The following is a 13,799-nucleotide window of genomic DNA, read 5'->3' as shown; positions in this document are numbered from 1 at the left end:
TTATCGACAGCAATTCTTGGTATGCGATTGGTGATATAATGGCACTCTCTGGCGATATGGCCAACACGATTACAATTATAGCACCTTATTATTGTAGGGTTATTTCCATAATTAGATTGTTTAATAGGCTGAAAGCGTACTGTTTTCTGCCTAGCGGGTTCTAGCGTTTTGTTTCTTTTTGGCACTGGGGAGTTATCCCTTGAAAAGAAATTGGGGGATGCCTGATCGCCCTTGAAAATTAGGTTCGCGTTTGGATCGCCTAGGCTATTTGTTTTTGCTTTACTATGATTAGCAACCATTGTATCAACTTCGATTAATCGCTCTACCTCCTGGACTGCAAGATCCAACGTCTGAATATTCTTGGATATTACTACTCTATATAGTTTTGGGGGTAGCCCTTGCAAAAAGGTATTTTGTATGATTTTTTTCATACAGTTGCCCAGAACCACTTCCGTATTTTACCTCTACAGAAATGCGTATTTTATCAAGATATTCTCGTATATTTTATGAAAAATCCAAGTTCACTACTCCGTGTTTTAATTTATTTGTAGAACTGGTTTCTAGAAATCTCTCTTTGAATGCTTTTAACAAGTCATCGACCGTATTTATTGGCAAGTTGGCGTTATTGCCTATGGTATGTTCGACCTGTTTTAGAAAAGTTAAGGCCTGGCCTTTTAATCGTAGTAGTAGCATGTCTTTTAACGCTCCAACGTCTGTTTTTGTTAGTTGTACAAACTGGGTCAATTGGATATTAAATTCGTCAATATCCGATTGACCATTGTACTCTGGTATAGGTTTTGCTATCTCTATATTTTTCGCGACTAACTTTTGCATTATTAATAACTCACTAATTTCTTCCATTTTGTTGGAATTAATTGAAAATAAATTTATTTTTACTTAATCTATTTTGGGGAATGCTATTATCTCCTATGAGATATAAGGGTTTTCCTGTCGTAGCTTAGCGGCAATAGGCCTAATCACTGTTCTTATATGTCTGTATCGTTCCCGATAATTAAATTCAAATTACAAAGTTTCATAGCCTAATTAGTTCGCAAGTTTTTCTCCAATTTCCGACTCGCGTCATTTCTGGCAATAAAAAGATTTATGCGAACTAATTAGCTTAGGCTAGGCTAAATACAGAAATATAAAATGAAATAACACAGATAAAAAGGACAACAGATTTATTGACTTACATATTTAGGTGCACAGCAATGTGTCACTTCAATGACAATAACGGTGACAAGAATATAAGAATTTCGTCTGAATTCTCCCCAGTCTGATATACGAATAATCTTAAAAAGCACATCTACCCCACTACGAAACGCAGTTCTTTCGTCCTTCGCTGTAAGGACTGGCTTGCCATTGGCTCACGTGGCCCAAGGACGCGAATCCTCGTCCAATAATTTCTTTAAGATATTTCAGCTGAGTCAGGCGTTCACACTGTTTTTTGCCATTTAAACTTCCAGCGAAAGTAACTGCACTTTTTCTCTTTGATGATCCAGGACTTTTCGTTTTTGCAACTAGATTTATCTTAATTATAAGAAATCGGAATTATCTTTAGAAAGGAACTTTATTTTGGTATTTCAAATACATCGCATCTTACTCATGGTACAATGACTTTAAGATATTTATCAAGGCCATCATTAACCAACGTTGTAAGAAAATGAACTGCATGCTCTGTAGAATGTTTCTTTCTGAAACCAAATTGTTTATTAAGAAAAATCCTTTCTTCTCTAGAAATGTCTCAATCCTTAGGCATAATATCTTCTCCATTATTCTAGCTATAATCGGAAGCAGTGATATTGGCCCATAGTTGCTAGGATCTTCTCGGTCACCTGACTTAAAAATTGGCACTATTTTTGCAGTTTTAAACGCCTGAGGGAAGATTCCATCCTTAAAACACCCATTATAAGTGCTACAAGTTGATCCTTAATAACTGGAAAAATTTCTTTCAAGACACGAAGGGATAAAAAATCTGATCCACTGGAATTATTCTATATTCCAGAAATCACTGTTAACATTTCACTTTCATTCGTCTTTTGCAGCCACATACTTGTTTCACTAGCTGGCCCAATATACTGGTGAAACTACCTTTCGTTTTTATGTATACTTACTGACTGTATAATTTCATTACCTGCGTTAGAAAAAAGATCGGCCAGTTTTTCATTAAAATCTGCCTGGTATTGTTTAAATCCACATGGCTTCTTCCTCCAATTATCGACAGAATAACTTTCCAAGTCTTCAAAGAGCTATCTCTACAGTCTTCATTGATTAATTAGTCTTCATTGAGCTCGTTATTATAATTCTTATGAATATTTCGGTCTAATTCTCGGTCAGTAATTTTACTAACCTTATACAATGCATGCCTCCTCTTGATGCTAGCCAAAAGACTGCGGGATATACATGGCTTTTTTGCACTTCTTTCATTTTTTTTCTTTATAGTTATCTTAATACACACTTCATTGATCAAATTTGTAACTTTTTCATACCACAGTGCAAACCTGTCACCATAATTAACGCCTTCACTTAAACAACTCCAATCACATTTCTCAAGTCGCTCTTTCATTTAATTAATACTTGATTTATCAAAATAGGAGTAGTGTCTATTTCTATTCTCAGAATCATTATGCATGTCTTTTTCAATATCTATACATACCATAATTGAACAGCGATCGGACATATCATTTGGGATTGCGATTGGGCTATCATATTTAACACTCGAAAAAATATTATTTATCAAAGTTTTAGGCGGCTCATTAACACGAGTACACCCATAGATAAATGTGTGAAGATTAAAACTGCACATAAGATTACAAAAATTATTACGAACAACATTTTCCCTATTCTTCATATCAATATTAAAATCACCCATCACAAAACAATGGGCCAAAGATGGTAGTTGTATCAGCTGCGACTCCATATAATCGACAAATTGTTGTAACAAACTTGAAGGAGTTCTATATACACTTACTACGTAAAATGTGTCCTTATTGATATCAACCAGCAAAACCATATTCTCAAATACCATTTCAAAAGATACTGATAAATCTTCTCTTACCTAAGAAGTAAGGCTTGATTTTACATACGCTGCAAGCCCACCATGTTGATGTATCATTCTATTCCTCCTATAAAACGAGTAAACATTAATATCAAGTAGCAAGTCATTTTGATCATTAAGCCAAGTCTCAGTTAACCCAACAGTATTTATATCACTCACACTATCACACAACTCAGAAATGAACCTAAAACTACTATTTAACCCTCGACAATTCAAATGCATCAGCATAGGTTTCCCAGGGTTATTGGGTAAAAATATATCAAAGGGGAAAGCATACCTCGCTGGTGGTCCCAGTCTCATACTCCACATATCATCACCATCCTGGAGCATCCTTTCAACCTTTTCATAAAAGTTTACCCTATTATTTTCTAGTAGTGCCAACTTTTCATTAATCCCAGACATTTATCTTACCATAATAACCATATACTCCGAAGCCCGTCGGCGAAGTTTCACTATATGAACAATCAAAAACTCGAACACTAATATAAATAAAACTAAAAAACACTCCTGAATCACTTTTCCATGTTTTTTTCCTTTTTCATCACTATCATCATCCTTTTTTAGCACCTAACCTAGCTAACTATAACACAACAACTAAACGTAATAATAAAGAAAATAAATACTTATTATTTCCATCTCATAAATTAAAACTAAGAAACAAAGCTTTAACTTTTGCCCATCAAAAGCTATGAACCTGAGAAAATTTGACAGATTTTCAAAAAAGGGAGGAAACGCCCCAAAAATCTGAAATATATTAATGAAAACTAGGAAATTCATAATTTCCCATTGGAAACAATGACAAAATAATTCTAACACTTCGCCCATCATTTCCTCTTCTCTGCATTTATTCATTCGCAACTAGTAGGGAACTAAGACATCATAGAGAGACAGTTTAGGGCTCAATTGAAAAGATATCACTACATCCAGTGTCTTTTGTAAATTATATATATATCACCAACTACTGGATAAAAAAAAAACTCCCCAGAAATCAGGCAGCAAAATCGGACAAATAAGAAACTATAACACAACGACTAAATGAAATAATAACGAAAATAAACACTTATTATTACCATCTCATAAATTAAAACTAAGAAAAATAACTTATAACCTCATATGATAACCACGACAATAAATAAATAACAAAAATAATAATAAATAACAACACAACCATCTTCATTTTTCACAACACAATTCATTTTTTTTCTTTTTCTTTTGTCCTTCCTTGATGCACTCCACTCGTGCATACTTTCATAAGGCATAGGCTATTCTAGTATATGAACATTTTTACTGTTGATCACTATATTTCTTAGAAAATTGTCTGGGATCTGTTCCATCGTATACTTATCCACAGGAGCATTTGTATAACGTCGAATGCACAAAAGAGGTGGTACCGACTTTGTAACCCAAACGTCCAATTCGCGAATTTGGCAATCATTAGTTTTCTTTCTAAGTTCCAGTAATTTCCGACAAGTTTCTCTAACCAGAAGGGGCATATCATCCGTCAAATAGATATTTGAAAAGTTCATGACAACTTTTGTATTTAGTTTTTTAGCGTTCTTCAACAAAGCCAGTCGAGTCTTTATACTATGCATCTCAATCTTGATAAATTTTTTCTCCTTTCCATATTCCAAAACTGAGAAATCGCAGTTCTGCCCATATTCTAACCCTTCTTTAACAACCTTCTCCAACACATTTTTGGCTGATTCCATATCGCACGCCAAAACATTCCATAAAATCACGTTCTTGCGAGTTTTTTTTACTTTCTACTCGCTGGAGATTATGGTTAACGGCAGACAACTTGGTTGTTAACCTCACATTTTCATTAGCCAAAACCGAAATTTTCACCTTCAGATTTGGCACCTCATCTTCTATGGCAGAAATTCATGGCTTTATAATTCAGCAATTTACTTATTTGAATCCGTCACAGATCTCTCCACTTCAAGTAATCGGTTTTCTACTGTTTTCATACTGTAAGTTAGACCTTGTAGAGCAGTTGAGTTGCCCTTTACTGTTGCTAAAATAATAGCTATGTTGTCAGTTAACGATTTGATTGACAATTCTTCAACCGATGTTCCTGAAAAAACATTTGAGATGTTTGAACTGTCAAGTTCTTGTTGCTTCTTTCGTTTTTTTGTCATCTTCAATGAAACCTTGCCAAAAAATTTATAGTATACAAAAGAATGTGCTCACCCTGAGAGCTCCTTATTTTACCCACGTGGAGCAAAACGTGCAATTTTCTAAATCGGCCGTCAATTAAGCCACGGCAAACAGCTTAAATCCCGAACATTTTGTAAAATTCAGCTCCGAATTTGCCAATTCTCTCCAGATAAACGATTATCCTGCTGTTATTATCCGCAAAACTTTTTTCATGAACACTTGAAATCACGCAATAACTAGGTTAGGATGCAATCGAAACTGTATGAATGCATTCAGGTAGAGTTAGTTTCGTAACAATGAAATCACTATCTGAATAGTTCAAACTATAATCCTTCTTAAACTGGTTTAGATCTTCGCACTTTGAACTCTGAAAGTGAACTAGCTGTATTACTGCTTAAAAGTGAAATGGAACACAAATCCCAAGTATAATAGATTTGGTAAACACTTAGGTGAAACCTTTAGAGATTTATCATTCCTACATTTTATCATTTCTTTTTGGCCAGAAAATCTGTTAAGGCTTTAAAACAGGAATAGCCTATCAAAATAACAAAATATTATAAGATTATAAATTTCTACACAAAATCTCTTCAAATATTTATTGTCTTTCTGTATTAAAAAAAAATTAATGAATGAAGAACAAAAGGAACTTAAAGGAAAAGTAGCAATATACGATTTTTCAACTGACAATAAAATGACTTCGTTTAATTATAAAAATAAATGTTTAGGTTCAATGAGTTTGATTATTAATCTTCTTGAACTTCTATTTTCTTCCATTTTTTCGCCTTTGGCACAGGTGCATTAGGTATGTCCCCGGATGCATGCGGGACAAACCTATGCACATGCATGAGATACTGAATGGTAAAGGGGTGCAGCCTGTTTCGCAGGAGGCTCGTAATGAGCATTAGCCAAGACAAATGTCTTTCTGCTGAGGCACTGGAGTGAGACAGGGATAAAAATACTTCCATAAGCCTGGGAAGGGTCAAGATCAAAGAATTTTCCCCACCGTCTATACAAACCCCTAAAAAGGACCAAAACAACGCAGGTTTTTGCTTGGGGTTTTCTTCAGACTTCATCATCAACATGCGGAAACATTTTCCACTAGGTGTTGAGCATATCTTATTTAAAATTTAAAGTTGCAGAAAATCTACTGTCCATCAAAGCAATAGAGTACAGAGGAAATCGAACCAGAAATGGCCATTGTCGGATTAAAACATTTGAGTGGATTCAGAAGAGCAAAGGCATTGATTCGTATTTAATTTCCAAATATAGCTTTTAATAGAAAAAGATCAATTTGAACAGCACATTGTTCAATATTTGGTGTTCAAGATTTTCTCCCATCTTACTTGTATGCGCTTCAAATTTCGCTCCAAAATACATGTCTTTGAAGTTTTGCAGATTATTAGGCTTCGTAACTTCTATAGCAAATGGTTAAGTGAAAGCCGAACCATCTTCTTCGATGAAATTTGACATTATTTCCTTCAAGCAGTTTTTGACCCTATTAAGACGTAAATGAACTTGAACCTCTTCACTCTGAAACTCTACATTAAGTCGGTAAACCACTGTTAGAATTTAACCAAGAAACACATTATGTAATTTAAAATCATCGCTTATTAGTGCATCACTCTCCATCACCAGCCATCTCGTGTTGTTAGGGTAAGTCAGACAGCGCTCAGCTACATCAGGAAATGCATGGCACTGTCTAAATTTTATTTTTAATTTTGGGCTAAACGCAAAAAAAGTAAGAAATGTCATTACTGAACTGCATAGCACAGGGTCTAAGATATCACACGCAGCAGCTGAGCAAAGGGTAAACGAATGGCATATACAACCGACAGTTGCAAGCCATAGAAGGTCATCTTTCAAAGACTTTGCCAGGCCATTTTTTTCTTATTTTACTGAATTCATCTGCAATTAAGTTCTTCAACCCTTTAGCTGCTGCATCACAAGCAACTGGTATTGAAAAAACTGCTCGACTGGTTTCTGCCCTTCTAGAGAAAAATAGCTAAAAATTATTACAAGAAATTTTGTTGTTGTTCTGTCTTTCCATCAATGATAATGAAGGTATTGGTCACTTTCAATACTGCAACTATCTCGTATTCACGTGCTTTTCAAATTACAGTTTTTATTATTGCGGTTAAATTTGTCCTTAATGAGGCCATAAGGGGAACAATAGCTTTGTATTCTTCTTTTTTCCTGACTGCTTAGTTTAATTCTTAACTTTCACTGCAACTGGTGTCCTCATTCACGTGTCTTGCTTTGCAATTCAGTAGTATTTTCTTCTCTGGAGGGGCATTAAACGATCCAGCTGATCTTCAAAAGAGTTAGTATCATTAAAACTATTAATGTTGGAATCACTTTTTTGTCCAAAATTTTATTGAATATCTGATTTAACTACATCACAATCCTGGGTTCTTGACTGTCCTCCTATGACAAAATGATGGAGATATAATGTTTGTTATAGAACTCAATCTGAAATCTAGGCGTTCTAAATGTATCGAGGGTTCTTTTAAACTTCTTTCGCCAGTTTTTTTTTAAACCAGACTCATCTGAATTTTCGGACAAATAATACAGTATTGAACTTGAAATGAAATCTAGAAAACATGTCTCCAGGGCATAATTTAGGGCCTGAGTTCATTCCTGAAAGTCTGACTCTCCTATTGCAACTATTTTTCAACATAATGAAAAGCACTTTAGCTAGAATTATACCTCATTTAAAGATCATCCCATCCCTGCTTATTATACTAGTTAAAGACTAGAAATATGTTCATAACCCACCTACGTAGACGTTAGGATGTGAATATAGTCTAAAATAAAAATAATGTTATATATTTTCTGCACTTGCAACAAACAAAAAATAGAGCCGCGTGTCGTACATCCTGTGACTGTTCTCTATTATATTTTCCATAAATTTTCTTCTTTATTAAATAGCTAGCACGGTTTACAGTCATCTACCCTGATCGGCTATTTTGATAAGCAATAAATTTGCTATCCACTGACAAATCAGGTCTGTTGAATAGCATTATCATCAGAATCTACCTCACTGTATTAAAAGGTGGAATGCAAATATAGTTGAATCACCAAATGAAAAACAATTACTAAATTTTAAGATAATCACCAACGGTGGCAACCCCACTGTGAACGTAACCTTTGACAACACTAGTAGTATGCTAAATATGGATTTGCTTAATGCCCTAGGAATCACCATGCTATTTGCTTAATGCCCTAGGACCATACTATTTGCTTAATTCCCTACACCTTTTCAAAGAGTCAGTACCCCCTCATAGTGGTATACACTACGCTTTGACGTGCACATTGCAAAAAGCATGCAAAACCTATAAAGTGATTAAACACGTTTTGAAACTATATGCTATATGCTTGCCTTATGTTCCCTTGGTACCTTTCCAAACAAAGTGATAAAAAAACAAGTCTAGCAATTTCGTTCATCGTGATAGTGTATAAGGTTTGAAACCTACGCCTGAGGCCCTTCAGTTTCACGTGCACATTGCAAAAAGTGAGCAGTACGAGCGGGGATTCCCCACTGGTTCCTTAAGTCTAGCTTGTTACACAAGTTTGCTTCAACTCCACGTTTTCAACCAGACTGGTTTTTGAGACAACACCCATTTTTTTAGGACCAATCAGAGAGTGAGAGTGGAGGTTACACCAAATACGATAACTTGATTGGTGATTGGATTCAAATAAAAGGAGTGATTTTCATTCGTCCTTGAGATTTTATATGAAATGCTCATGCCTTACGATTAAATTCTCATAATGATTTAACACATCAAGGATAACACATTTGATATTGTTGACTTTGAAGCTATGGATATATCGATCTATAATATAAGTTCAGTTTACTAAAATTTTCTTAATTTATTTCCAAATGAAATCATTTTACCACCCCAGTAGTAAATTCAAATTCAGGGGCATATCCCCTATCCCCCCCCCCCCCAACAATACAAACTCTACAATATAATGATTATAGTCGATAGAAAACGTAAAATACGCTCTTTTTTCCATTATGTAAACCCCATCTCCCCCCCCACCCCTCTGTTTACAAGTTTAATTCATTAGAAATAGTTCTTTTCGTTCACAAAATTTCATTTTCCCACTATAAAAATTAGAGTGTACTTTCCCTTCCGGTCTAAAACCATCTGTGTTTAACCCCGTTAAAAAAGGGACGATTTTAGAATCAGATTTCACACGCTTCTTATTTGAATAATGAAAACAAAGGTTGGTATTTAGGAATGGAAACGATTAAGACGGGCTTTGTGTAATTTAAGATTCTTTGAAAGAGAGATTGTATTCTGGCCAAATTAGACGAGATAATCTATTTTCAATTGTATTTTGATGATTAAGAAGCTTTTATAAAAATATAAGACGGGGAAGGGGGGCAATGTATCAATTTTAACACCTTGGTTGTAAGTTGAAAACAAACTATTTCTTCGCATGAAAAGTAAGGGGGGAGGGGGGATTCTTTGTGCAGACACGTATATCCTTTGACAAGAAAACTATTGTGCTCATTCCGACACGCAACACTGAAGTTTAGTGTTTGGTTAGCTTTTAATTATATCATATTTATGGCTGGCTATTTTTAGATCTATATTTTAAATCATTGTATTGGATTTGATGCAGCGGGGGGGGGGGGAGGAGGGGGATTCTTTGTGCAGACTAAGTTTTTCTTCTGTAAAAAGGGGAATAGTTTTTCCATACTAAATTTTGTCTTCTTTTAAGGACAATTTTGAAGAGTCCGTACCTCCCCCTCAAAAGAGAGCTAAGGCTAACGGCGTTACTCCAATGCAACAAGTGGAGATAGCTGGCCCATCGGAAGCCACCCACATTCATTCCAGACCGACGCTGCCTGCCCAAGACCCACCCGTGCCAGCCGCTATGCAGCCGGGTAGAAACCTGAAAAGAGAGTGGATGGTTGCTCATAACGTTACTGCTGCAAAAGATTGTGAGGTCACCCCTTATCAAGCATTGCCGGGCCCTTCAAAACCAATGAAAGGCAAGAATGATGTGGCCCCTACAGCCCTCAACATGCAAGTTGCAAATCGAAATGTGAGTTTTCAAAAATTATTACTCGCTAATGGTTCTTTTTCCCAAGTCAATTTGAAGGACAGAGAATTGTACCGCTAGACATAATTCCAGATTCTAATTTGCGTAATAAGGGCTTCGATAAGAGATGCAAGACTTAACGGTTTCAGTTTTAACATTTGCTCCGGGTAATCTTGAAAATAACAGACTACACATTGAAAATAGGCTATTTTTAGGAGATGTCATGATTTTCATTATTTTATTGTGTGTGTGTGGGTGTGTGTGAGCGGTGCGTGCGCTGCTTATTTTTCTGTCTACTCGATAATTCATTGAGATAGTATAATGAATATTGCAAATTCAATAACGACGTAATGATTTTCACTATTTTGTCGTGTGTATGTGTGTTTGTGTGTGAGTGCGTGTGTGTGTATGTGTATGTGAATGTGTGTGTATGTGTTTGTGTGCGTGTGTGTGTGTGTGTGTGTGTGTGTGTGAGCGTGTACGTGTGTGTGTGTGTATCCGAGAAAGGGATGTTGATATAGAATTTAATCACTCTGATACTTAGATTAGATATCTTACAAAGGATGCTGATAAAGCATTTAATCACTCTGATACTTAGCATTTGTCAATTATATTCGATGTATTTGACAAAAGATGTTGATAAAAAAATTTATTCACTCTGACAGTTAGCTTTTGTCAATTTTATCCATCATATCCGACAAAGGATGCTGATATAGAATTTTATCAATCTGACATTAAGATTTTGTCAATTATATTTGTTGTATCTGACAAAAGATGTTGATAAAAAAAATTATTCACTCTGATTCTTTGATTTTGTCAATTTTATCCTATGTATCCGAGAAAAGGGATGTAGATATAGAATTTAATCACTCTGATACTTGGATTTTATCCGAAATATCTGACAAAGGATGCTGATAAAGCATTTAATCACTCTGATACTTAGAGTTTTTCAATTATATTTGATGTATTTGACAAAAGATGTTGATAAAAAAATTATTCACTCTGACACTTAGATTTTGTCAATTTTATCCCATGTATCCGAGAAAAGGGATGTTGATATGGGATTTAATCACTCTGATACTTAGATTTTGTAAATTTTATCCAACATATCCGATAAAGGATGCTGATAAAGTATTTATTCACTCTGATTTTTAGATTTTGTCAATTATATTCGTTATATTCGAGAAATGGATTTTGATATAGAATTTAATCTATCTGATACTTAGATTTTGTCAATTTTATCTGATATACCCGACAAATGATGTTGATAATGCATTTATTCACTCTGATACTTAGATTTTGTTAATTATATTTGATGTATTTGACAAAAGGTGCTGATTAAAAAGTTTATTCACTCTGACACTTAGATTTTGTCAATTTCATCCAACATATCCGACAAAGGATGCTGATATAGTATTTATTCACTCTGATACTTAGATTTTGTCAACTATATTCGTTGTATCTGACAAAAGATGTTAATAAAAAAAATTTCACTCTGATGCTTAGCTTTTGTCAAATTCATCCCATGTATTCAAAAAATGGATGTTGATATAGAATTTAATCAATCTGATACTTAGATTTTGTCAATTTTATCCGATATACCCAACAAATGATGATGATAAAGCATATATTCACTCTGATACTTAGATTTAGTAAATTTTATCCCATGTATCTGAGAAAGGATGTTGATATGGAATTTAATCACTCTGATACTTAGATTTTAATCACTCTGATACTTAGATTTTGTCAATTTTATCCGACATATCCGATAAAGGATGTTAATAAAGTATTTATTCACTCCGATATTTATATTTTGTCAATTTTATTCGATGTTGCTGACAAAAGATGTTGATGGAAGGGAATTCAATCGATAAAGAATGTTAATAAAGAATTTGTTCAATTTTTTTGCTAACTTTCCGAATTAAATTTTTGTATTGTGTATCCGAGAGGTGAATTCAAGAAAGAGTTTGTTACTTACTTACTTACAATTTTTTCATAATGACATATCCAACAACTGATGTTAGTAAAGAATTTATTCATTCTGATACCTATATTTTGTCAATGTTATCCTATGTGTCTGACAATAGATGTAAGCAAATTCCTTTTCTTACATATCCGAAGTTTTAATAGACATTCTAAACGTTTGATGTTCTAGCTTACTCTAAAAATAATGAACACATAACAATGTAATGCATAATATATTTTTAATTAAATAATGCTATGTAGAATATTAATACAAAAATATATAATGATACATTATTAATATCAATGATCAACTTTGGACATTTTGAATCTGTTCCATAAAATAGTTCACCATGTTCTCTCCTGATATCGTAGCTATTGTCTTCTCTTAGTTTGTAATCAGTAGAATAATCATTATTCCATTTTGAGTCATACACAATTTTTACTGGTGTATCATCGACAGGCTCAATATGCTTTTCGTCTTTGGTATTATTTGGTTCATTGACTATTTGATCAATGACAGCAACGTTTCCTGGTACTTTGTTTTTCACCGATTCATCTTTATATTCCATAATGATATTTTCTGCGAATGCCCTTTTTATTCTTCTGGCAATTTCAATGTCTATTATCACATTATTCTTACACAGGTAACAGTTTCGGCACGTAGACAAGATATGGTTTATGATATTAGTACTCATAGAAGAGTAGGCCTTTCTTTTTTTGATCTTCCGTTGAATGCTAAAACCCGATAGCTGACGATAGGATGTATCATTAGGTAATGTGTTACCTGCGACAGTAGCAAGGAGTTGTCCTCTATCATCAACGGTTATTTTTATGTTGGTATTCTCTTTGAGTGCAATCATCTCTGGAGGTCTCTATCTTGCATATCCACCAACATAAGAGTTGTATTTTTTCGGTACTAATAGTGCTACCACTTGTACTTGTTTCATAGTTTAAATACTTCTCCCTGTCGGTATTCAATGTTACAATAACATTACCATGTGAACACACTTTATTAAAATGCTCCATCTTCACTTTTTTTAAAGATATGACTTATGTGTTTATCGTTCCACTGCGTAAAAAATACTAATTTAATACACGCAATAAACTAGATATTGTCGATAACCCGCCATAAAGTACCAGTGGGAAATTCGCATTGTGTCTCTGAGCAAACATAGAGTACAATTGTTAGAGCCGTAAGCATATTTCATGTCATTTTAAGATACGTAAAAAAGAAAAAGTTGAATAATTTCGAAGTCCAAAAAAAAATTTTGTCCAATAAAAAAAAAGTGCTACTACAAACATTATTTTTCTAATAGTAAAGGTCATGACAAACATATCCATACCATTCTCATTTTTAGTTTGGAAAATATTAAATGTGATTTTTTAATGTTTTAAGTATGTTTCATCTCTTTCGAAGACATGTTAAAAAAAAGTTGAAAATTTGTAACATGTTAAAAAAAATAATAAAAAAAGTAAAAAACAAAAAATTCAAAAGAAGGGGGAGGGGGCCGAAAAGTTGGAGGGGCGGGGGCACCCTTCGAGTTTGGGGATAGAGGACCTTTGG

The sequence above is a fragment of the Artemia sp. Qi Xiang Cuo genome, chromosome 18 (assembly GCF_049724085.1).
Source record: "Artemia sp. Qi Xiang Cuo chromosome 18, ASM4972408v1, whole genome shotgun sequence".
In the NCBI taxonomy this organism is placed as follows: Eukaryota; Metazoa; Arthropoda; class Branchiopoda; order Anostraca; family Artemiidae; genus Artemia; species Artemia sp. Qi Xiang Cuo.
This window is presented reverse-complemented; position numbering follows the sequence as displayed.